Below are 26,157 nucleotides of genomic sequence, written 5' to 3' on the forward strand. Positions count from 1 at the left end.
AGAATAGTCATTGTGATTATTATTGATGCATTTTGTTAACCCCTTTCTCCTGTGGTATATAAATAAATAATACCAGATCTATTTTTGAATGAATGAATGAATAACAGATAGCTCAATAAAATAAGAGTCAAGATTCGAGGTAGTAGGAGTTTCTGCAGGTTTATTACAGCATAAGGACAGGATCAGGACAACCTGCATAGGATGACCCAGCAGCTGTTGGGGCCCGGGTCTGGGATGAGCGCGCTAACATTCAATAACAAAACACAGGCATATATACATAGCGCGAACACATAGCATTACATTGCAGTAGGCGTAGCAGTGGGTGGAGCAGAAGGCGTGACGCGTAGCAGTCGCGAAAGATAACAGTAAAAGTAGGTGTAACTGGGAGTATACATAGACATGTGATGCAAATGTAACAGAATATGTCATGAATGGGGCGGAAACCATGGAGGGGGCTACCTGAGGAGCCGGGACCTCTAACCTGATGGTGCGCGCAAACTGGCAATGACGTATCACTAGGAGAAGCTGGGGGGCTATGAACTCTGTGCTAGGAGCAGAGACTAGAGTCTGGAGGGTCGGAGCGACATGTACCTAAACCCTATCTGGTATCTGATGTTTAGGGAACATGTTGATATAAACTAGAAGTCATGAGGGGAAAAGCTAACTTGACTCTAAGACTGGACCATGCATTATTCTACATGTAGTGCGTGATGAAGAATATTAAATGACCATTAATACAGTATTTCTCTAACGTGGAGCCGAATAGGCTAGACAATGACGGAAACTATTGATGCAGTTCAGTAGCTTAGGAATGCAGAGAAGGAGGACTGAACTGATAGCTGGAATCATAACATACTTTTGGCAGACTCAGAGGCAGAGCCGGGCTGCACCGGGCACTGCGAGGCAGGAAGTAAGTGAAGGGTCGAGGATACAGGTGGGGGCTGTATCGCTCCTTAGCGAGGACTTCAGGAGACAGGAGCTGAATCTGTGGTCCGGGCCCTTTTGAGGCCTAGAAACGGGGACTTTATAATGAAATAACGTGCACGCTGGGAAACGTGGCAACATAACTTTACATAGGCCTGATATTCGTAGTATTCACGAGGACTGGAAACTAGCATACTAAAGGTGGACACAACTGGAATTGCGTCATTAATCGGACATGGGGAATAACATATGCATATTGGTCATGCACACATAACATATGATGGATGAGGCGTAGGGACACAGAACATGGCAAAATTTACTTTTCCACATTCCCTCCTTGTCACTACGTTTCCATCAGGAAACATCAATTTTCATGATACCATCTATCATTTCATACAGTACCATTTGCTCGTCTCGAATTGTCTTGGAACGGGATTTAGAACGGGGCTTGGGACTAGGAATACAAGAGGTAGCACACATGCTGCAAATCGCAGGGCCACATTGTATACAGAGGCAGCAGCTAAATATGATCGCTACTGCAATACCTAAAAAGGACAGGACTTTCCATCCCCATGCGGAAATTATATTCCAGAACCAACCTGACCATGTCCAGGTGCCTGGATCTTGATGTAACAGATGGGCAATTTTATGGAGTCTGGTTATAGCTGAATAAACAGACGGCGCGTTATTTGGAATGAAAATGCAGCAACTAGATCCGATGACTCTACAGGCCCCGCCCCTATCGGCCAGTATGACGTCAAGGACGAGACGATTTTGCAAAACGACAAATCTCATAGCAGATTGTTCTTCGGTTAAGTTACCTAGAGCAGAGGCAGTCTCATTTACTACAGCTTCAAGGGTTCTTGTTAACCTACGGATCAGTTTACTATTCTGGACAGGTCCTACAAAGAAGAAGAAACCTTTATTGAAATCTGTATACTGTTCTAGAGTAGTTTCAGTATAATCGACAATTGGGGACTCCCTTCTATGTCTAATGTGTACTAGATGTGTGTTTCTGTGATAATCAGATGGGGCTAGGAAAACAGGTGGCAGTAGGAAAGCAATGTAACAGGTTCCCTCCCAATCGAGGGGCAGACGGACATATGCAGTTTGACCACAAACAAAATAAGAATGACGTGAGGCTTTAAAAATAGATTTCCCACTGTCACTATACTTGATAACAGTAGTACAATCACTATGACCTACATGTATGGAACCATAACTACGGACACATAATTCGCCTTTGACAGGTAGTACTGAAATAGCAGGTAAGTCTGGAGTAGTATCAGACTGAACATTCAGGACCATGAAATTCGACGAATAATTACCTAAATTATACACTTCATTTTCTAGATCTAAACCTGTTCTGTGGGGGAGACCTTGTTTGTCTGGGAAACATGTACTGTTAAGAAAAGACATATCTGTTGAGGATGACGTTAACGTGGACCATGCTCCACACGAACCATTATGTGAGAATGGATAAGGAAAGAGTGGCAGAACTCCCTTCGGTGTCTGGAAAGGGGGGAGTCGACCACACACCCAACAATTAGTGGCATTGCTGGTCTGGTGTGAATAATGTAACATACGGATAAATGTGTTGTTGCGCATAGCGAGGCGGTATGAATATTCGTGAGGAGGCAGATCACTAAACGTGTGCTCTACTGTAGCATTAGCAGACATATTTACATGAGGAACTGGAAAATACAGATAGAACGCATAGCTGGTGCAGGAAATCAAAATACTGATGAATAATACGAAACTCAGAAAAACGATACATTGAATTGAGTTATTACTGACTCTCTCACTATGGGGGTCTATTTTATACATGTCAGAAACAGTCTAACCGTTTCACCTAGGGGAGGACTTATACAATCAAACTGACTGACTAGACCTGAGCTTTAACTTATACTCCTGTTGCGGAGTTTTCTCTAACAAGGAAGGGGTTGTAATAATGTCTTTTGCGGGACAGTCCTTTAAAACAATGTTTTGGCAGTCTTTCAAATCCTGGGAAATGTTTTTAGAGACTGGTTTCAATCCTTTAAAAAGTTTAATATGAGAAAGGTGGATCCATCCTTTTCTGCCTTCCAACTTGACGGCGGTACGGGTGGTCAAGAGGACCTGACGTGGCTCCTTCCAACGAGGCTCCAGCGGACTTGATCTGTCAAAATTTCGGACCATCACTAGGGAACCTGGAACGATTTCGTGCGGTGCCACCTCGGTATTGTCTGGAAAGGCGGCAGCAACCTGTGAACGACATGAGTTGAGGGCAGACATCAAGGAAGCTAGGTAATCTGTCAGCATATTACATGAAACATCGGTAATACTTCGGGGTCTAGGAGTACCCCACATGTTAGGGGGGTGGCCGAATACGACCTCATACGGGGACAGACCTGATCTGGAATGTGCGACCATGCGCATATAAAACAAAGCGACTGGCAGAGCTACTAGCCAGTCCACACCTTTTTCCTTACAAACTTTGGCAATGCGGATTTTCAGAGTCTGATTATGTCTCTCGACTAGACCGGCTGCTTCAGGATGGCGTACACAATGGAACTTCCACTGGTATCCTAACAACAGGGAAACGTGCTTCATGAGTTCAGATGAGAATGGTTGACCGTTATCAGAATATACGACTCTAGGGAGTCCGTATCTAGGGAAAAATTCACGAACCAACTGCTTGGCAGTGGTCGCGGCTGTGTAATCTGGGACTGGATATGCTTCTGTCCACCTGGACAAAGCGCATACAACTACAAGGACATACTTGAAACCTCGACATCGCTCCATCTGAATATAATCCATCTGGAGGACCTCAAAAGGGTGGTCAGGGGGCTGGAAACCACCTTGTTCCACCGGGACACTTTTACCTGGATTAAACTGACAACATATCATACAGATACGGACTTTCTGCTTGGCTGCAGCTCGTAAATACTTGTTGAACCAAATGTTCTGGATACTGTCTAACATAGCTTTTTCTCCTAAATGTGCTGGACTATGTGCGGTATTGATAATGACTTGAACCATAGAATCGGGGAGAAACCATGTGGCTCTACCCTTCGTTAACCATCCTTGATCTGTCTGGACCCCTCCTTGTTCAGACCATTTCTTGATTTCATCGGGAGTAGCATGTAACTGGATATCTATGACATCTTGTGTAGGGTCCTTAACTGTCATGCATGTAATCGGATCTGGAGTATGTGTCTGATTAACTGGAATGTCTGGAGTCTGTGCTGTAAGCTTGGCTGTGCGATCTGCTAGATCGTTACCTTGGGAAATAATGTCAGTGACTTTCGTATGTGCTTTGCATTTCATGATAGCGATAGATGTCGGTAAATGTATGGCATCTAACAGAGCTTGAATAAGGAGACCATGCTGAATCTTGGTTCCATGAGAAGTCATGAAACCTCTCTCCTGCCAGAGCACTCCGAAGTCGTGTACAACTCCGAATGCGTAACGTGAATCTGTGTAAACATTAACTTTCAGGTTCTTGGCGTGTATACAGGCTTGTGTCAGAGCAACTAGCTCTGCTGCTTGAGCGGACAGGGTGTCAATACGGTGTGTCTCAATAACTTCAGTGTCAGTAGTCACTGCATATGCGGCGACTAGTTCTCCTGTACTAGTTCTCATACATGAACCATCCACATAAAGTGTCAGGTCAGGATCTGGTAACGGGATGTCTGTCAGGTCTTGTCTTGGCTTTGTCGTAATGTTGACTACTTCCACACAATCATGTGTGTCAGGATTTGAATTAACTGATGGTAACAGTGTAGCAGGATTCAGGACGTTGCAGCGTCTGATTTCTACGTGTGGCTGGAACAGTGTCAATTCATAACCTGTTAAACGTGCAATTGTCAAGTGCTGAGTTTGTGTTCGGTTTAAAAGAACTTCTACTGAATGTGGAACTTGTACTGTCAGGGAATGCCCTAAAACTATGGAATCACTTTGTCTGATAGCTAGTGCTGTGGCTGCAACTGACTTGAGGCACGCAGGCAACGCCTGGGCGACTGGATCTAATGTGCTCGAAAAATAAGCACAGGGCTTGTATTGTCCTGCTTGATCTTGTGTAAGAACAGATAATGCTGTACCTTCGCGTTCAGTAACGAAAAGTGTAAAAGGCTTACTGTAGTTCGGTGTAGCTAGAACTGGAGCTTGACATAGGGCTTTCTTTAACTCATTGAAACTAAGTGTATGTTCAGATGTCCAAGGGAGGACAGTCGATACGGCTGCCTCCTGTGTCGTTAACTGTATCAGTGGCTTGGCTAGAAATGCATACTGGGGAATCCATTGTCTACAATAAGAAGTAAGGCCGATAAAAGCACGTACCTCCTTCTGGGTTCTGGGCTGGGGAAGACTCGCTATTAACTGGATACGGTCTGGTGTCAACTGCCTACCCCTCTTGGACAGCAAGTGTCCTAAGTATACCACTTGCTGGACACAGAATTGAAGCTTCGAAGGTGACACCTTGTGCCCCATCTCGGCTAGAAAATACAGGACTGTAAGTGATGCTCGCTCGCAAGCACGTTCAGAACGGGCTGTGATCAGGAGATCATCGACATACTGGAGCAGGGCAGTGTCAGTTGGCATGTGAATATTGTCTAGTTGTCTCTTAAGTGCTTGACTGTAAATACTAGGACTTTCTGTGAAACCTTGAGGAGCGCGTGTGAACATATAGCTCCTTCCATTTAAACAAAATCCGAAAAGAAACTGGCTGTCTGGATGAATGGGGACACTAAAAAATGCATTCTTGAGGTCGATGACAGTGAAGAACATGGCTTCGGAATCAATGGCTGTTAACAGGGAAGAGATATCTGGGACAACTGGGTACTGAGGAATAATACATTTATTAAGCTCTCGTAAATCAATCACTAATCGATATACTGGGGGTGCATTCGGATCAGTACGTTTCATGACTGGAATGATCGGAGAATTGCATACATTGGAGTCAGTTTCTACAACTACTCCTTGAGCCATGAGCTCGTCAATAATTTTGGATAAGGCTGCTACAGCCTCGGGTGGCAATCTGTACTGTCTGATTCGGGGTAACACTACACCTGGTTTGAGAGTCACACGATGGGGTGTGATTTGCATGTAACCTACATCAGTTGGACCTTGCGCCCATAAGTGCTGTGGAACATTAGACAATCTTGAATCAAAATCTCGTAATACATAGTGACCCTTAAAGTCACGTAGGAACAGACGTATTCCCTCTGGGGAACAGCAAATAACTGCACCTAATTCTTTCAGTGTCTTAAAACCTAATAGGTTTTCTGGACATGACTTAGTAAGTAACAGATCAGTAGTACGGGACAATGGACCTACTTCTAGAGTAACTGGCTTAGATATCTCATTAACTATTGGCTTTCCTGAAAATCCAAGGGAAACATTTCTTGAGCCTGAGAGCGGAGCCCCTGGAACTTCGGCATGACTAATTGTGGTCCTACTTGCCCCTGTATCGATCAAAAACTTTCTGTCTTTCCCTAATACTTGACTGTGAACATAGGGACCTTCTTGATCTACAGGTATCTCGATGAGAGGCAAGCCTACCTCCCTCTCTAGGCTGTTTCATGAATATGGCTGGTACTCTGGATACTCTGTCTGAGCATACTGGTACATCTGCGATGTCACATGCTGTGTTGCAGCGATAGGCTGCGGTGCTGTAACTGTCTGTTGTGCATTCTGTGGCTGAGGAGTCTGTGAAACTTGTTCTTGTCTAGGCGGACGTGGTCTTTCTTTAGTCTTACCAGTAGCTATGTTATGTTTCAGAACTGCACACTCGTTTATAAAATGACCTGGCTGTTTACAATAATTGCAGTTCCCTTTAACGGGAGCTGCAGGATGACTGGCTTGATTCGGACCCCTCTTCTGACTGTCTTGAGGAATAGATTGTGCAACTAGCACTTTCATTTTCGTGTCTTTCATACGTTTTCTTTCGTGTTCTTGCTCTTCCCCGATTCTATTCTGGTGATACTGGAGCATCTGGAGCATCTGGGACGGGGTGTTTGCTTGCCAGGTGCTTTCGACTTTCAGAACTCGGTTTTTAATTTGTGGACTTGAATTCTCGACTAATTTAGTAACGAAAAGGTGAGGGTATGACTCACTACTTGTCTTGAGACCACTGTTAATACTGAAACATTTCTCAAATCTAGAATAAAAATCACTAATGTCTTCATCTTGTTTCTGTTTACAGGCTGAGATTGCATCCCAGTCTTCCTTCCTAGTTGTCAATAATCTGGGTAAAACTTGAATCAGTAATTCTGGTAATTCTTTACATTTATCTCCAAGACCGGTACCTGGTACCCGTGCCTTGTCTTCTGCTTCTAGGACTGCCCAATCGATCTTTTTCTCTCCCACCTCCCATTCCTTTTTCCTTTAACTTTTCATACACCCCTGCGGGCAACAGGACCTTTAACATTTTAATGATATCTGGGTAAGTATATTCTCCCATACGGAGCATGTCTTTTAATTCTCTATGGAACCCCGCTGGATCTTTGTCATGACAGGGAATTAATTTCTTCATTTCAAGAAGTTCCATCTTTGAAATCGGAGTGTATACAAACACTCGTTGCATTTCGCCACCCGCCCCTTGGACTGGGTGGACTTCTCGTAACGGATTCTGTCTGTCTATGTAAAATGATTTACTTTCTGGGGGTGAGACATGAACAAAATGCGGGTTCAAAAACGTTCTATATTTGTGGCGCTGTTCTAGAATGACACTAATTAAATCGGTACCTAGACCTCTCCATCTATACTGGAGTAACTCGTTCAGGATATCATGCAACGGACCTGGATCAGAATGTTGACCCTCATACAGAGTAATGAGGTGCTGGATCATATACATACCCACCAGTCGTTGCTCGGCTGGGGGCAGTTTCAGAAACATTTGTGCCACTATTTCGTCTGGAAAAGTGGTAGAATCAGTAATCCATCGGACTGCTGATCGGGCTAGTTCTTGTTCATGCATAGTACTTAATTCACTGTAACCGATTCGTGATTTCAGAATGTGGTCGGTAGCTTGGAATACTTGTTCTAGGGAACCTTGTTCTGGTGCTGAATGATGAAAAATAGACTTGTGTTCTAGACGTAAATGGCGATCTGGAAATCTAGATTTTCCTACATACGCTATTCTGGCGGAATTCTCGTCTTCCTCTTCAGGATCAGAGATACTTTCTTTCTCGCTTACTTGTGCTGCTTTACGCTGTTCGTGTAACCTTATTATTTCTTTACGAATTTTCTTGTACATACTCTCCATGGCACCGACGGTCTTGTGCTTACCCTCGGCTATATTATCACTCCACCTTGTCAGGATTCTCATTTCGGCGGAGTCTTTAGACGGGTAGTCTTGTTCTCTTATTAGACAATTGATCAGGAACTTTAATATCATGAGCTGGATCTCGGCTTTCCTTTGAGACATAATCTCGCCAATACTTTCTGGATCATCCCCTGTACGGATGAAACGATATATTCTGTCTAGATCTTCTTTCATATTCGGTAAGGTGACTAGATACTCGGTCACTCTCCTTACACGTAAGGAATATAAAACCATATTATATTCGCCTGGAACTGGATCATAGACACATTCGTTAAGGGTTTGCCTGATCTCTGTGACAGACTGATGTTTGGGCGTGCGCTGTAACGCTTGAGCATGTAATTCGAGTAATGTTAAACGCTTGTGTGGCGGCGGGGTTTGAGGAAGACCTCCTCCTGCGGCCCCTAGACTAGAATCGTCGACTGACATTCTTCGTCCTGGCAGGGTCGGTAATTGTAACGTGGGCTGGACTTGTATGGCGGGCTGGACCGGGGGAGCTGTTAAGGGCACCCCGGTGTCTGAAGGAGCAGGAAGTGCCTGATTTACAGGGACTGGCGGAGCGCGAACAGGATTTGCATATTCGGGGACTGTGTCGTCCAGATAGGACGAAATAAAAATATCAGCTGCGGTCGGTTTGTGACGTAGCTTGGTCGGAACTAATGGTGGCGGGAAATTACTGGATGCCTCTGGGGTCGCTTTTGGCAAACCTTCGGCAAGGAGAGGATACATACCCTTAATGAGGGCATGCCTCTGTCTGTCTGACTGTTTGGTTTTGACTTGTTCACCTATCTCGATTAATTCTCTTTCTTGGGCTCGTTCTTGGGATTCTCTACTTAACTCTGACTTTCTGACTTCCTTTTCCGTTCTTCTATGAGCTTCCTTGCGCCATAACTCGATGGCATCTTTCTGTGACTGTCTGGCTTTCTTTTTCCATAATGCTTCTTCTACTCGCATGATACATTCGGCATCCCATGTACCCGATACGGGCCATCTATACTTTTCGTCTAACTGTTTGGTATACTCTACCCATAAATCTAGATACAATATGGCGCTTATGCCATGTTTCTGATACATAAAATGACCTGGACTGTCCCTGGGCGGGACAGGAACTGCTTCCTCTAATAAACCCTTTCTAGTTTTTAACTGACGTAACTTGGAAAAGAGCGGCATTGTAAACTTGAATCGGAACACAATACAATACACGAAAAACAATAACAATTGGGAAAACAATTCAGGCATACCACGACATTGGAAAGACATTAAACAACATTATAAATAACAGTTCGAACAGAATATTACCTGGAATACTGAGAACAGAAATACAAGAATTTTCTCGAGAACGGAACAGACTAGAGTTACTGGATGCACTGCTGTAACAGTACGGAACATACCGGTCCCATAAAGGGACGCATCAAGACCCGTATCCACCTAGGTGAACACTTCGTTTGTGAGTCTGGGCACCACCAACCCACGGACCAGGAGTCAATTTAGATTGGTCCTGTCTAGATACTACCCCAGCAATGGTACTTACCGGGCAGCACGGAACGGAAGGCCTCGGACGGGACTGGACTGCTACGACGACGAACTTCGGACTTCGGACTTCAGTTACGGGTGGGCCTCCGGATACCTCGGACCTTGGACTCTTGGCTTGGGCTCTGGTCGGGACTCGCCGCGTTCCTCCACCGTCTCGTTTGGATGCTGGACCGCCTCCTCCGTCTCCTCCGTGGGCCTGAGGGATACTTGAAGCAGAAATATCTGCACGTGGCCGGTATGGTTCCGTCACGGCTGCAGAGGGTCAGGGGGTCGGCGTGGCTTCACCGACGCGTGGGGAAAGGGCAAGTCCCTGTTCGGGCGCCATTATGTGGTATATAAATAAATAATACCGGATCTATTTTTGAATGAATGAATGAATAACAGATAGCTCAATAAAATAAGAGTCAAGATTCGAGGTAGTAGGAGTTTCTGCAGGTTTATTACAGCATAAGGACAGGATCAGGACAACCTGCATAGGATGACCCAGCAGCTGTTGGGGCCCGGGTCTGGGATGAGCGCGCTAACATTATTCAATAACAAAACACAGGCATATATACATAGCGCGAACACATAGCATTACATTGCAGTAGGCGTAGCAGTGGGTGGAGCAGAAGGCGTGACGCGTAGCAGTCGCGAAAGATAACAGTAAAAGTAGGTGTAACTGGGAGTATACATAGACATGTGATGCAAACGTAACAGAATATGTCATGAATGGGGCGGAAACCATGGAGGGGGCTACCTGAGGAGCCGGGACCTCTAACCTGATGGTGCGCGCAAACTGGCAATGACGTATCACTAGGAGAAGCTGGGGGGCTATGAACTCTGTGCTAGGAGCAGAGACTAGAGTCTGGAGGGTCGGAGCGACATGTACCTAAACCCTATCTGGTATCTGATGTTTAGGGAACATGTTGATATAAACTAGAAGTCATGAGGGGAAAAGCTAACTTGACTCTAAGACTGGACCATGCATTATTCTACATGTAGTGCGTGATGAAGAATATTAAATGACCATTAATACAGTATTTCTCTAACGTGGAGCCGAATAGGCTAGACAATGACGGAAACTATTGATGCAGTTCAGTAGCTTAGGAATGCAGAGAAGGAGGACTGAACTGATAGCTGGAATCATAACATACTTTTGGCAGACTCAGAGGCAGAGCCGGGCTGCACCGGGCACTGCGAGGCAGGAAGTAAGTGAAGGGTCGAGGATACAGGTGGGGGCTGTATCGCTCCTTAGCGAGGACTTCAGGAGACAGGAGCTGAATCTGTGGTCCGGGCCCTTTTGAGGCCTAGAAACGGGGACTTTATAATGAAATAACGTGCACGCTGGGAAACGTGGCAACATAACTTTACATAGGCCTGATATTCGTAGTATTCACGAGGACTGGAAACTAGCATACTAAAGGTGGACACAACTGGAATTGCGTCATTAATCGGACATGGGGAATAACATATGCATATTGGTCATGCACACATAACATATGATGGATGAGGCGTAGGGACACAGAACATGGCAAAATTTACTTTTCCACACTCCTCTAAAACATTGACAAAGATCAATCGCAAAGGAGTGAGTGGGAGGAGTTAGACCTGATGTAAACCATGTCTTCTCATCCCTGTTTCTGATTTAACAACTGCAATGGTACCACTCAGACCACAACAGCAAAGCTTATCAAAAAATAGAAATAAATAAACAAATGAGATCATCAATTGCCAAGTCATATTTACAAATCCAGATCCCGTGCCTTGGAACAGCTGACCATGTGGAAGATGAACTAAAAAGATAAAAGCTCACTGCAGCAACTTGCACTTTCACATACATCACATACAAGGAGCCATACACTCTAATATGAATGTTATTATGTGTCAATTAAGGAAAATCAATAAACGCTGAATGAAAATTACAGCAACCATAATGCAGCATTAGCTCAATTTGTACCTACTCAGACATACACACATCCAAGAACTAGTAGTTCATCAATGCTCAAATAAAACAAGCAATGCATAACTTTTGGGAACATTACAAACACCTAGAGCATAATATATAGTTTAACATGCACATAGAACATGTTGTATAATTATGAGCCTTAAAAAATGAAAATGGGAATGAACTATAACGAATGACCACAGAAAATGTATGACATGCAAGATGGCATAAGTATCTCTTACACACTGCTCCCTGCTTATGGGGCTGCCTTGGGCCTACCTTAGGGAGACTTAAATGTAGTAAAAGGGAAGGTTTGGGCCAGGCAAGCGGGTACACTTGCCAGGTTGAAATGGCAGTTTAAAACAGCACAAACAGACACTGCAGTTGGAGGTCTGAGGCAAGTTTGCAGTGCTGCTCATGTGGGTGACAAAATCAGTGCTGCAGGCTCACTAATAATGTTTGATTTACAGGCCCTGGGAACAACTGTTGCACTTTAGGAGGGACATACTAGTTATTCAAATACGCCAATCATGGATAAATCAATCAGCAATACAATTTACAAAGGGAGCATATGCACTTTAGCACTGGTCAGCAGAGGTAAAGTACCCAGAGTCCTAAAATTTGCAAAAACAAAATGCAGCACACAGTCAAAAAAGCAGGAGGTGAGAAGCAAAAAGACACAGTAAATCACACCAAAGATGGCAGGTCTAACACTTGTCCCTCCCAGCTAAAAGTGGGTGAACTATCAAACCTCATTGGAGTTCTCTTCCCTTGGGTGGAAGCGCCTGGACAGACCATCAGCATTGGGGTATTCTGTTCCAGGGCAGTGTTTCACTGTAAAGTGCACTCCCTGTAGGAAGATGGACAACCTCAGCAGTTTTGGGTTCTCACCCCTCATTTGCATTAACCATCTGAGGGGCCCTGTGGTCTGTCTGAACGTGGAAGTGAGTTCCAAACAAATATGGTCTTAGCGTCTTCAGCACCCAGACCTCAGCAAAAGATTCCCTTTCAACTGGTTGATCTAGGCCCTCTTCATTCATCTTCAAAAGCACGGCTCCAACACCATGCTCTGAGACATTGCTCTGCACCTCATACTCTGGAGAAGTCAGGACCCTTCAGCATGGGCTCCCTGCACATGGCCTCTTTCAGGGAGTCAAATGCAGTCTGGCATGCCTCAGTCCAGATCACCTGATGGGGCTGCTTCCTTAAAGTCCTCTCTGACAAATCTGCTGTAGTACCCAGTGACGCCTAAAAAAGCTTTCACCTCTGCCTGGATCTTGGTGGTGCCAAAGCAGAATGGTGTCAATCTTAAACTGTAGGAGTGCCACCTTACTGCTTCCTACCTGGTGTCCCAAGTACACCACACACCACTGCCCTATCTGGCACTTACTGGCCTTGCTACTGAGGCCTGTACTCTGCAGGGCCTTCAACACCCTCTTAAGATGGTAGAAATGGTCCTCCCAAATGGAGCTGAAGACTGCAATGTCATCAAGATAGGCAGCACTGAAGTTCTCCAACACAGTCAGGACCTGATTGACCAAACTCTGGAAGTTGACAGGGGCTTTCTTCAACTTAAAAAATTTGACCCGGAAGTGGTAGTGCCCTTCTGGTGTTGAGAACACTGACCTCTCTTGTGCTCCTGTGGAAAAGTAAATTTTGCCATGTTCTGTGTCCCTACGCGTCCTCCATCATATGTTATCTGTGCATGATTAATATGCATATGTTATTCCCCATGTTTGATTAAAGACGCAATTACAGTTGTGTCCATCTCTAGTATGCCAGTTTCCAGTTCTCGTGAATACTACGAATATCAGGCCTATGTAAAGCTACGTTGCCACGTTTCTCAGTGTGCACGTTATTCCATTGAAAAGTCCCCGTTTCTAGGCCTCAAAAGGGCCTGGACACCAGATTCAGCTCCTGTCTTCTGAGTCCTCGCTGAGGAGCGATACAGCCCCCACCTGCATCCTCGACCCTTCACTTACTTCCTGCCTCACAGTGCCCGGTTCAGCCTGGCTCTGCCTCTGAGTCTGCCAAGAGTATGTTATGATTCCAGTTATCAGTTCAGTCCTCCTCCTCTGCATTCCTAAGCTACTGAACTGCATCAATAGTTTCCGTCATTGTCTAGCCTTTACGGCCCCATGTTAGAGAAATACTGTATTAATGGTCATTTAATATTCTTCATCACGCACTACATGTAGAATAATGCATGCTTCAGTCTTAGAGTCTGTTAGCTTTTCCCCTCCTGACTTCTAGTTTATATCAACATGTTCCCTAAAACATCAGATACTAGATAGGGTTTAGGTACATGTCGCCCTGACTCTCCAGACTTCAGTCTCTGCTCCTAGCACAGAGTTCATAGCCCCCAGCTTCTCCTAGTAACACGTCATTGCCAGTTTGCGCGCACCATCAGGTTAGAGGTCCCGGCTCCTCAGGTAGCCCCCTCCATGGGTTCCGCCCCATTCATGACATATCCTGTTACGTTTGCATCACATGTCTATGTGTACGCCCTGTTACACCTCTTCTCACCCTTATCTTTCGCGACTGCTACGCGTCACGCCTCTTGCTCCACCCACTGCTACGCCCATTGCAATGTAATGCTATGTGTTTGCGATATGTATATATGCTCATGTACTGTTATTAAAAAGTTGTTCCCTTGTCCCGATCCTGATCCCGGCAGCGCTGTCGGGCCCTGCCATCCTATTCCTGTGCAGGTTGTCCTGTTCCTGTCCTTATGCTGTATTAAACCTGCAAAACTCCTACTACCTCGAATCTTGACTCTTATTTATTGAGCTATCTGTTACTCATTTATACATTCAAAAAGAGAGGTATTATTTATTTATTTACCACATAATGGCGCCCGAACAGGGACTTGCCCTTTCCCCACGCGTCGGTGAAGCCACGCCGACCCCCTGACCCTCTGCAGTCGTGACGGAACTCTTCTGCGCACCGGCAGATATTTCTGCTTCAAGTATCCCTCAGGCCCACGGAGGAGACGGAGGAGGCGGTCCAGCATCCAGACGAGACGGTGGAGGAACGCGGCGAGTCCCGACCAGAGCCCAAGCCGAGAGTCCAAGGTCTGAGGTATCCGGAGGCCCACCCGTAACAGAAGTCCGAAGTTCGTCCGTCCGGCGTCCAAGCAGTCCCGTCCAGTCTGAGGCCTTCCGTTCTTACTGCCCGGTGAGTACCATTACTGGGGTAGTATCTAGACAGGGTCAATTTAAATGACTCTGGTCCGTGGGTTGGTGGTACACAGACCCACAAACGAAGTGTCCACTTCGGTGGATGCGGGTCCTGACGTGTCTCTTTATGAGACCGGTAAGTTCCGTACTGTTTCAGCAGTGCATCTAGTTTCTGTTCTAGTCAGTTCTGTTCTCGAGAAAATTCATGTATTCTGTGTTCCGTATTCCAGGTAGTATTCTGTTCGAACTGTTATTTTAAATGTTCTTCATGTATTTTAATGTCGTGGTATGAATGGGGAATAAGTATCGTGTTCATTGTGTATTGTATTGTGTCTAGATTACAGTCCAGTCATGCCCTTGTTTTCTAAGTTACGTCAGTTAAAAACTAGAAAGGGTCTGCTGGAAGCAGCAGTTCCAGTTCCGCCTAGGGACAGTCCAGGTCATTTTATGTATCAGAAGCATGGCATAAGCGCCATATTATATCTAGATTTATGGGTAGAGTATACCAAACAGTTAGAAGAAAAGTATAGATGGCCCGTATCGGGTACATGGGATGCCGAGTGCATCATGAGAGTAGAAGAAGCATTATGGAAAAAGAAAGCCAGACAGTCACAGAAAGATGCCATCGAGTTATGGCGCAAAGAATCTCATAAAAGAACCGAAAAAGGAATCAGAAAGTCTGAATTAAGTAGAGAATCCTTAGAACGAGCACAAGAAAAAGAATTAATCGAGATAGGTGAACAAGTTAAAGCCGAACAGTCAGACAGACAGAGGCATGCTCTTATTAGGGGTATGTATCCTCTTCTTGCCGAGGGCTTGCCAAAAGCGACCCCAGAGGCATCCAGTAATTTCCCGCCACCATTAGTTCCGACCAAGCTACGTCACAAACCGACCGCAGCTGATATTTTTATTTCGTCCTATTTGGACGACACAGTCCCAGAATATGCAAATCCTGTTCGCGCTCCGCCAGTCCCTGTAAATCAGGCACTTCCCGCTCCTCCAGACACCGGAGTACCTGTTACGGTACCCCCGGTCCAGCCCGCCATACAAGTCCAGCCTACATTTCCATTTCCCACTCTGCCAGGACGAAGAGCATCAGTAGACGACTCTAGTTTAGGGGCCGCAGGGGGAGGTCCTCCTCAGACCCCGCCGCCACATAAGCGTTTAACGTCAGCCGAATTACATGCACAAGCGTCACAGCGTACGCCCAGACATCAGACTGTAGCAGAAATAAGAAAAGCCCTTAATGAATGCGGCTATGATCCAGTCCCAGGCGAGGATAATATGGTTTTATATTCATTCCGCGTAAGAAAGGTGGCCGAGTATCTAGTCACCCTACCGAATATGAAAGAAGACCTAGACAGAATATATCGTTTCATCCGTACAGGGGATGATCCAGAAAGCATTAGCGAGGCCATGTCTCAAAGGAAAGCCGAGATCCAGCTGATGATACTAAAGTTTTTGATTAATTGTTTAATAAGATAACAAGATTACCCGTCTAAAGATCAAGCCGAAATGACAACCCTGACAAGGTGGAGTGATAATATAGCCGAGGGTAAGCACAAGACCGTCGGTGCTATGGAGAGTATGTACAAGAAAATCCGTAAAGAAATAATAAAGTTACACGAGCAGCGTAAAGCAGCACAAGTAAGCGAGAAAGAAAGTAACTCTGATACTGAAGAGGTAGACGACGAGAATTCCGCCAGAATAGCGTATGTAGGAAAATCTAGATTCCCAGATCACCATTTACGCCTAGAACACAAGTCAACTTTCCATCATCCAGCACCAGAACAAGGTTCTCTAGAACAAGTGTTTCAAGCTACCGATCACATTCTGAAATCACGAATCGGTTACAGTGAGTTAAGTACTATGTATGAACAAGAACTAGCCCGATCAGCAGTCCGATGGACTACTGATTCTACCACTTTTCCAGACGAAATAGTGGCACAAATGTTTCTGAAAATGCCCCCAGCCGAGCAACGACTGGCGGGTATGTATATGATTCAGCACCTCATTACATTGTATGAGGGTCAGCACTCTGATCCAGGTCCGTTACATGATATCCTGAACGAGTTACTCCAGTATAGATGGAAAGGTTTAGGTACCGATTTAATTAGTGTCATTCTAGAACAGCGTCACAAATATAGAACGTTTTTGAACCCGCATTTTGTTCATGTCTCACCCCCAGAAAGTAAACCATTTTACATGGAGAGACAGAATCCGTTACGAGAAGTCCACCCAGTTAGAGGAACGGGTGGCGAACTAGAACGAGTGTTTGTTTACACTCCGATTACAAAGATGGAACTCTTAGAGATGAAAAAATTAATCCCCTGTCATGATAAAGATCCAGCAGGGTTCCATCGAGAATTAAAAGACATGCTCCGTATGGGAGAATACACGTATCCAGACATAATTAAAATGTTAAAGGTTCTGCTGCCCGCAGGGGTGTATGAAAAGCTCAAGGAAAAAGAATGGGAGGTGGGAGAGAAAAAGATCGATTGGGCAGTTCTAGAAGCTGAAGATAAGGCACGAGTACCAGGTACCGGTCTTGGAGCGAAATGTAAAGAATTACCTGAATTATTGATTCAAGTTTTACCCAGATTGTTAACAACGAAAAAGGAAGACTGGGATGCAATCTCAGCCTGTAAACAGAAACAAGACGAAGACATTAGTGATTTTTATTCTAGATTTGAGAAATGTTTTAGCATCAACAGTGGCCTCAAGACAAGTAGTGAGTCATACCCTCATCTTTTTGTTACTAAATTAGTCGAGAATTCAAGTCCACCAATTAAAAATCGAGTTTTGAAAGTCGAAAGTACCTGGCAAGCTAATACCCCGTCCCAGATGTTACAGATGCTCCAATACCACCAGAATAGAATCAGGGAAGAGCAAGAACACGAGAGAAAACGTATGAAAGACACGAAAATGAAAGTACTAGTTGCACAATCTGTTCCTCAAGACAGTCAGAAGAGGGGTCCGAATCAAGCCAGTCATCCTGCAGCTCCCGTTAAAGGGAACTGCAATTATTGTAAACAGCCAGGTCATTTTATAAACGAGTGTGCAGTTCTGAAACACAACATAGCTACTGGTAAGACTAAAGAAAGACCACGTCCGCCTAGACAAGAACAAGTTTCACAGATTCCTCAGCCACAGAATGCACCACAGACAGTTACAGCACCGCAGCCCATTGCTGCAACACAGCATGTCACACAGCAGATGTACCAGTATGCACAGTCCGAGTATCCAGAGTACCAACCGTATTCATGAAACAGCCTAGAGAGGGAGGTAGGCTTGCCTCTCATCGAGATACCTGTAGATCAAGAAGGTCCCTATGTTCACAGTCAAGTATTAGGGAAAGACAGAAAGTTTTTGATTGATACAGGGGCAAGTAGGACCACAATTAGCCATGCCGAAGTTCCAGGGGCTCCGCTCTCAGGCTCAAGAAATGTTTCCCTTGGATTTTCAGGAAAACCCATTGTAAATGAAATATCAAAGCCAGTTACTCTAGAAGTAGGTCCATTGTCTCGTACTACTGATCTGTTACTTACTAAGTCATGTCCAGAAAATCTATTAGGTATTAAAACACTGAAAGAGTTAGGTGCAGTTATATGCTGTTCCCCAGAGGGAATACGTCTGTTCCTGCGTGACTTCAAGGGTCACTATGTATTACGAGATTTTGATCCCAGATTGTCCAATGTTCCGCAACATTTATGGGCGCAAGGTCCAACTGATGTAGGTTACATGCAAATCACACCCCATCGTGTGACTCTCAAGCCAGGTGTAGTGTTACCACGAATCAGACAGTATAGATTGCCACCTGAGGCTGTAGCAGCCTTATCCAAAATTATTGACGAGCTCATCGCTCAAGGAGTGGTTGTAGAAACTGACTCCAATGTATGCAATTCTCCGATCATTCCGGTCATGAAACGTACTGATCCAAATGCAACCCCAGTATATCGATTAGTGATTGACCTACGAGAACTTAATAAATGTATTATTCCCCAGTACCCAGTTGTCCCAGATATCTCTTCCCTATTGACAGCCATTGATTCCGAAGCCACATTTTTCACTGTCATAGATCTCAAGAACGCATTTTTCAGTGTTCCCATTCATCCAGACAGCCAGTTTCTTTTCGGATTCTGTTTAAATGGAAGGAGCTATATGTTCACACGAGCTCCTCAAGGTTCAACAGAAAGTCCTAGTATTTACAGTCAAGCACTGAAGAGACAACTAGACAACATTCACATGCCAACTGACATTGCCCTGCTCCAGTATGTCGATGATCTACTGATCACAGCCCGTTCTGAACGTGACTGCGAGCGAGCGTCACTGACGGTTCTGTATTTCCTAGCCGAGATGGGGCACAAGGTGTCCCCTTCGAAGCTTCAATTCTGTGTCCAGCAAGTGGTCTACTTAGGACACTTACTGTCCAAGAGGGGTAGGCAGTTGACACCTGACCGTATTCAGTTAATAGCGAGTCTTCCTCAGCCCAAGACCCAGAAGGAGGTACGTGCTTTTATCGGCCTCACTTCTTACTGCCGACAATGGATTCCTCAGTATGCATTTCTAGCCAAGCCACTGATACAGTTAACGACACAGGAGGCAGCCGTACCGACTGTCCTCCCTTGGACATCTGAACATACACTCAGTTTCAATGAGTTAAAGAAAGCTTTATGCCAAGCTCCAGTTCTAGCTACACCAAACTACAGTAAGCCTTTTACACTTTTCGTCACAGAACGTGAAGGTACAGCATTATCTGTTCTGACACAAGATCAAGCAGGACAATACAAGCCATGTGCTTATTTTTCGAGCACATTAGATCCTGTAGCCCAGGCTCTGCCTGCGTGCCTCAAGTCAGTTGCAGCCACAGCACTAGCTATCAGACAAAGTGATTCCATAGTATTAGGACACTCCCTGACAGTACAAGTTCCACACTCCGTGGAAGTTCTTTTAAATCGAACACAGACCCAGCACTTGACAATTGCACGTTTAACAGGTTATGAATTGACACTGTTCCAGCCACACATAGAAATCAGACGCTGCAACATCCTGAACCCTGCTACACTGTTACCATCAGTTACTTTAAGTCCGGACACACACGACTGTGTGGAAGTAGTTAATATTACGACAAAGCCAAGACAAGATCTGACAGATATTCCATTACCAGATCCCGACCTGACACTTTATGTGGATGGTTCATGTATGAGAACCAGTACAGGAGAACTAGTCGCCGCGTATGCAGTGACTACCGACACCGAAGTTATTGAGACACACCGTATTGACACCCTGTCCGCTCAAGCAGCAGAGCTAGTTGCTCTGACACAAGCCTGCATACACGCTAAGAACCGGAAAGTTAATGTTTACACAGATTCACGCTACGCATTTGGAGTCGTACACGACTTTGGAGTGCTCTGGCAAGAGAGAGGTTTCATGACTTCTCATGGAACCAAGATTCAGCATGGTCTCCTTATTCAAGCTCTGTTAGATGCCATACATTTACCGACATCCATTGCTATCATGAAGTGCAAAGCACACACGAAAGTTACTGACATTATTTCCCAGGGTAACGATCTAGCAGATCGCACAGCCAAGCTTACAGCACAGACTCCAGACATTCCAGTTAACATGACACACACTCCAGATCCGACTACATGTATGACAGTTAAGGACCCTACTCAAGATGTCATAGATATCCAGTTATATGCTACTCCCGAAGAAATCAAGAAATGGTCCGAACAAGGAGGGGTCCAGACAGATCAAGGATGGTTAACGAAAGGAAAAGCCACTTGGTTTCTCCCCGACTCTATGGTTCAAGTCATTATCAAAGCCAAGACAAGATCTGACAGATATTCCATTACCAGATCCCGACCTGACACTTTATGTGGATGGTTCATGTATGAGAACCAGTACAGGAGAACTAGTCGCCGCGTATGCAGTGACTACCGACACCGAAGTTATTGAGACACACCGTATTGACACCCTGTCCGCTCAAGCAGCAGAGCTAGTTGCTCTGACACAAGCCTGCATACACGCTAAGAACCGGAAAGTTAATGTTTACACAGATTCACGCTACGCATTTGGAGTCGTACACGACTTTGGAGTGCTCTGGCAAGAGAGAGGTTTCATGACTTCTCATGGAACCAAGATTCAGCATGGTCTCCTTATTCAAGCTCTGTTAGATGCCATACATTTACCGACATCCATTGCTATCATGAAGTGCAAAGCACACACGAAAGTTACTGACATTATTTCCCAGGGTAACGATCTAGCAGATCGCACAGCCAAGCTTACAGCACAGACTCCAGACATTCCAGTTAACATGACACACACTCCAGATCCGACTACATGTATGACAGTTAAGGACCCTACTCAAGATGTCATAGATATCCAGTTATATGCTACTCCCGAAGAAATCAAGAAATGGTCCGAACAAGGAGGGGTCCAGACAGATCAAGGATGGTTAACGAAAGGAAAAGCCACTTGGTTTCTCCCCGACTCTATGGTTCAAGTCATTATCAATACCGCACATAGTCCAGCACATTTAGGAGAAAAAGCTATGTTAGACAGTATCCAGAACATTTGGTTCAACAAGCATTTACGAGCTGCAGCCAAGCAGAAAGTCCGTACCTGTATGATATGTTGTCAGTTTAATCCAGGTAAAAGTGTCCCGGTGGAACAAGGTGGATTCCAGCCCCCTGACCACCCTTTTGAAGTCCTCCAGATGGATTATATTCAGATGGAGCGATGTCGAGGTTTCAAGTATGTCCTCGTAGTTGTATGCGCTTTGTCCAGGTGGACAGAAGCATATCCAGTCCCAGATTACACAGCCGCGACCACTGCCAAGCAGTTGGTTCGTGAGTTCTTCCCCCGTTATGGACTCCCTAGAGTCGTATATTCTGACAACGGCCAGCCATTCTCATCTGAACTCATGAAGCATGTTTCCCTATTGTTAGGGTACCAGTGGAAGTTCCATTGTGTACGCCACCCTGAAGCAGCAGGTCTCGTAGAGAGACATAATCAGACCCTGAAAATCCGAATTGCAAAGGTTTGTCAAGAGAAAGGTGTGGACTGGCTAGTAGCTCTGCCAGTCGCTTTGTTCTATATGCGCATGGTCGCACATTCCAGATCAGGTCTGTCCCCGTATGAGGTCGTTTTCGGCCGCCCCCTAACATGTGGGGTACACCTAGACCCCGAAGTATTACCGATGTTTCAAGTAATATGCTGACAGATTACCTAGCTTCCTTGATGTCTGCTCTCAACTCTTGTCGTTCACAGGTTGCCGCCGCATTTCCAGACAATACCGAGGTGGCACCGCATGAAATCGTTCCAGGATCCATGGTTCTTGTCCGGAATTTTGACCGCTCAAGTCCGCTGGAGCCACGCTGGAAGGAGCCCCGACAAGTCCTCCTCGCCACCCGTACAGCCGTGAAGTTGGAGGGTCGCAAAGGCTGGGTGCACCTTTCGCACGTAAAGAAATTTTATGGACTGAAACCCGTCTCAAAGAACATTTCCCAGGATTCGAAGGACTGCCAAAGTACTATTCTTAAGGACTGTCCCGCAAAAGACATTGCTACAAACCCCTCCCTGTTAGAGAAAACTCCGCAACAGGAGTATAAGTTGAAACTCCGGTCTAGTAAAATAAGTCAGCCAGTTTGATTGTCTAAGTCCTCCCCTAGGTGAAACGGTTAGACTGTTTCTGACATGTATAAAATAGACCCCCATAGTGAGAGAGTTAGTCAAAACTCAATCCGATGTATCGTTTTTCTATGTTTCATATTATTTCTCAGTATTATGATTTCCTGCACCAGTTATGCATTCTACTTGTATTTTCTAGTTTCTCATGTAAATAAGTCTACCAATGCTACAGTAGAGCACACGTTTAGTGATCTGCCTCCTCATGAACTCTCTTACCGCCTCGCTATGCGAAATAATTCTTTCATCCGCATGTTACATTATTCACACCAGACCAGCAATGCCACTAATTGTTGGGTGTGTGGTCGACTCCCCCCTTTTCAGACACCGAAGGGAGTTCTGCCACTCTTTCCTTATCCTTTTTCACATAATGGTTCGTGTGGAGCATGGTCCACGTTAACGTCATCCTCAACAGATATGTCTTTTCTTAACAGTACATGTTTTCCAGACAAGCAAGGTCTCCCCCACAGAACCGGGTTAGATCTAGAAAATGAAGTGTATAATTTAGGTAATTATTCTTCGAATTTCATGGTCCTGAATGTTCAGTCTGATACTACTCCAGACTTACCTGCAATTTCAGTACTACCAGTCAAAGGCGAATTATGTGTCCGAAATAATGGTTCTACACACGTAGGACATAGTGATTGTACTACTATTGTCAAGTATAGTGACAGTGGGAAATCTATTTTCAAAGCTTCACGTCATTCCTATTTTATTTGTGGTCAGACCGCATATGTTCGTCTGCCCCTCGATTGGGAGGGAACCTGTTACATTGCCTTCCTACTGCCACCGGTTTTTCTAGCCCCACCCGACTACCATAGGAATTCCCACCTAGTACATACTAGACACAAGAGAAACCTCCCGATTGTCGATTATACTGAAACTGCTCTAGAACAATATATAGATATCAATAAAGGTGTCTTCCCTTATTTAGGTACAGTTGTGAATAGTAAACTGATACGTAGGTTAACCAGAACCCTTGAAGCAGTAGTAATTGAGACTACTTCTGCTCTAAGTAATTTAACCGAAGAACAATCCTTTATGAGAATTGTCGTGCTCCAGAATCGTCTCGTCCTTGACGTCATATTGGCCGATAGGGGCGGGGCCTGTAGAGTCATCGGATCTAGTTGCTGCATTTTCATTCCAAATAACGCGCCGTCTGTTTATTCAGCTATAACCAGACTTCATAAAATTGCCCATCTGTTACACCAAAATCCAGGCACCTGGACATGGTCCGGTTGGTTCTGGAATATAATTTCCGCCTGGGGATGGAAAGTCTTGTCCTTTCTAGGTATTGCAGTAGCGATCATATTTAGCTGCTGCCTCTGTATACAATGTGGCCCTGCGATTTGCGGCATTTGTGCTACATCATGTATTCCTAGTCCCAAGCCCCGTTCTAAAACCCGTTCCAAGAAAATTCGAGACGAGCAAATGATACTGTACGAAATAATAGATGGTATCATGAATATTGATGTTTCCTGAAGGAAACGTAGTGACAAGGAGGGAATGTGGAAAAGTAAATTTTGCCATGTTCTGTGTCCCTACGCGTCCTCCATCATATGTTATCTGTGCATGATTAATATGCATATGTTATTCCCCATGTTTGATTAAAGACGCAATTACAGTTGTGTCCATCTCTAGTATGCCAGTTTCCAGTTCTCGTGAATACTACGAATATCAGGCCTATGTAAAGCTACGTTGCCACGTTTCTCAGTGTGCACGTTATTCCATTGAAAAGTCCCCGTTTCTAGGCCTCAAAAGGGCCTGGACACCAGATTCAGCTCCTGTCTTCTGAGTCCTCGCTGAGGAGCGATACAGCCCCCACCTGTATCCTCGACCCTTCACTTACTTCCTGCCTCACAGTGCCCGGTTCAGCCTGGCTCTGCCTCTGAGTCTGCCAAGAGTATGTTATGATTCCAGTTATCAGTTCAGTCCTCCTCCTCTGCATTCCTAAGCTACTGAACTGCATCAATAGTTTCCGTCATTGTCTAGCCTTTACGGCCCCATGTTAGAGAAATACTGTATTAATGGTCATTTAATATTCTTCATCACGCACTACATGTAGAATAATGCATGCTCCAGTCTTAGAGTCTGTTAGCTTTTCCCCTCCTGACTTCTAGTTTATATCAACATGTTCCCTAAAACATCAGATACTAGATAGGGTTTAGGTACATGTCGCCCTGACTCTCCAGACTTCAGTCTCTGCTCCTAGCACAGAGTTCATAGCCCCCAGCTTCTCCTAGTAACACGTCATTGCCAGTTTGCGCGCACCATCAGGTTAGAGGTCCCGGCTCCTCAGGTAGCCCCCTCCATGGGTTCCGCCCCATTCATGACATATCCTGTTACGTTTGCATCACATGTCTATGTGTACGCCCTGTTACACCTCTTCTCACCCTTATCTTTCGCGACTGCTACGCGTCACGCCTCTTGCTCCACCCACTGCTACGCCCATTGCAATGTAATGCTATGTGTTTGCGATATGTATATATGCTCATGTACTGTTATTAAAAAGTTGTTCCCTTGTCCCGATCCTGATCCCGGCAGCGCTGTCGGGCCCTGCCATCCTATTCCTGTGCAGGTTGTCCTGTTCCTGTCCTTATGCTGTATTAAACCTGCAAAACTCCTACTACCTCGAATCTTGACTCTTATTTATTGAGCTATCTGTTACTCATTTATACATTCAAAAAGAGAGGTATTATTTATTTATTTACCACACTCCCATGGTCAAGGCAATCTGGCACATCCCAGATGCAATTAGCTTATCAGCTTGGGGAGGGGGTATGCTTCAGTCTTAGTGGCAGCATTGAGCCCAAGATAGTCCATGCAGAGCTGTAGTTCAGGATTGACAATGGGCGGGACAGCCTTTGGAACCAAGTCCACTGGGCAGGACCAAGGACTGCTGGAGGGCTCAATCACCCCTAGGGTTAGCATTTTGAAAACCTCTTCCTAAATGCTAGCCTTCACTCTGTCAGTCAACCAGTAAATCTTGCGCTTCATAGGTGGACTATCCTCAGTGTCTATGTCATTAGTGTACCAATGGGTGACTCTGGAAGTAGTGGAAACAGATTTACAAACTGCCCTAGCAACTGGTGACAGTCACTCTGCTGCTCTAGGGTAAGTGTAGGCGAGAGGATAAACCCCTCCACTGACCAACCCTGCTCCTGATCAGGCAGAAGGTCAGGGAGAGGATCACTCTCCTCTTCTGCCCCATCATCAGATGCAGAAAAAGGCAACCGAGGTACAGACAGAAGCAAGAGTGGTACAGAAACAAGCAAGAGAAGTACAAAAAGAGGCAAGACAATTGCTGAAAGAAGCAACAAAGGTATGGAAAAAAGCAAGAGAAGTGAAGAAAAAGGCAAGTGAAGAGCAGAAAGAAGCAAGACCAGTACAGAAAGAGCCAACAGAGGTGCAAAAAGAGGCAAGAAAAGTGCTGAAAAAGGTAGGAGAGGTGCACAAAAAGACAAGACAGGTACAGAAAGAGGCAGGAGGGGTGCATAAAGAAGCAAGAGAAGTGCAGAAAGAAGCATCAGATGGGCTGAAAGAGACATGAAGGGTGCAGACAGAGCAGGAGAAATACAGAAAGAAGCAATAGAGGTGTG

This window comes from Lissotriton helveticus, chromosome 3_1, assembly GCF_964261635.1.
Source record: "Lissotriton helveticus chromosome 3_1, aLisHel1.1, whole genome shotgun sequence".
Taxonomy (NCBI): Eukaryota; Metazoa; Chordata; class Amphibia; order Caudata; family Salamandridae; genus Lissotriton; species Lissotriton helveticus.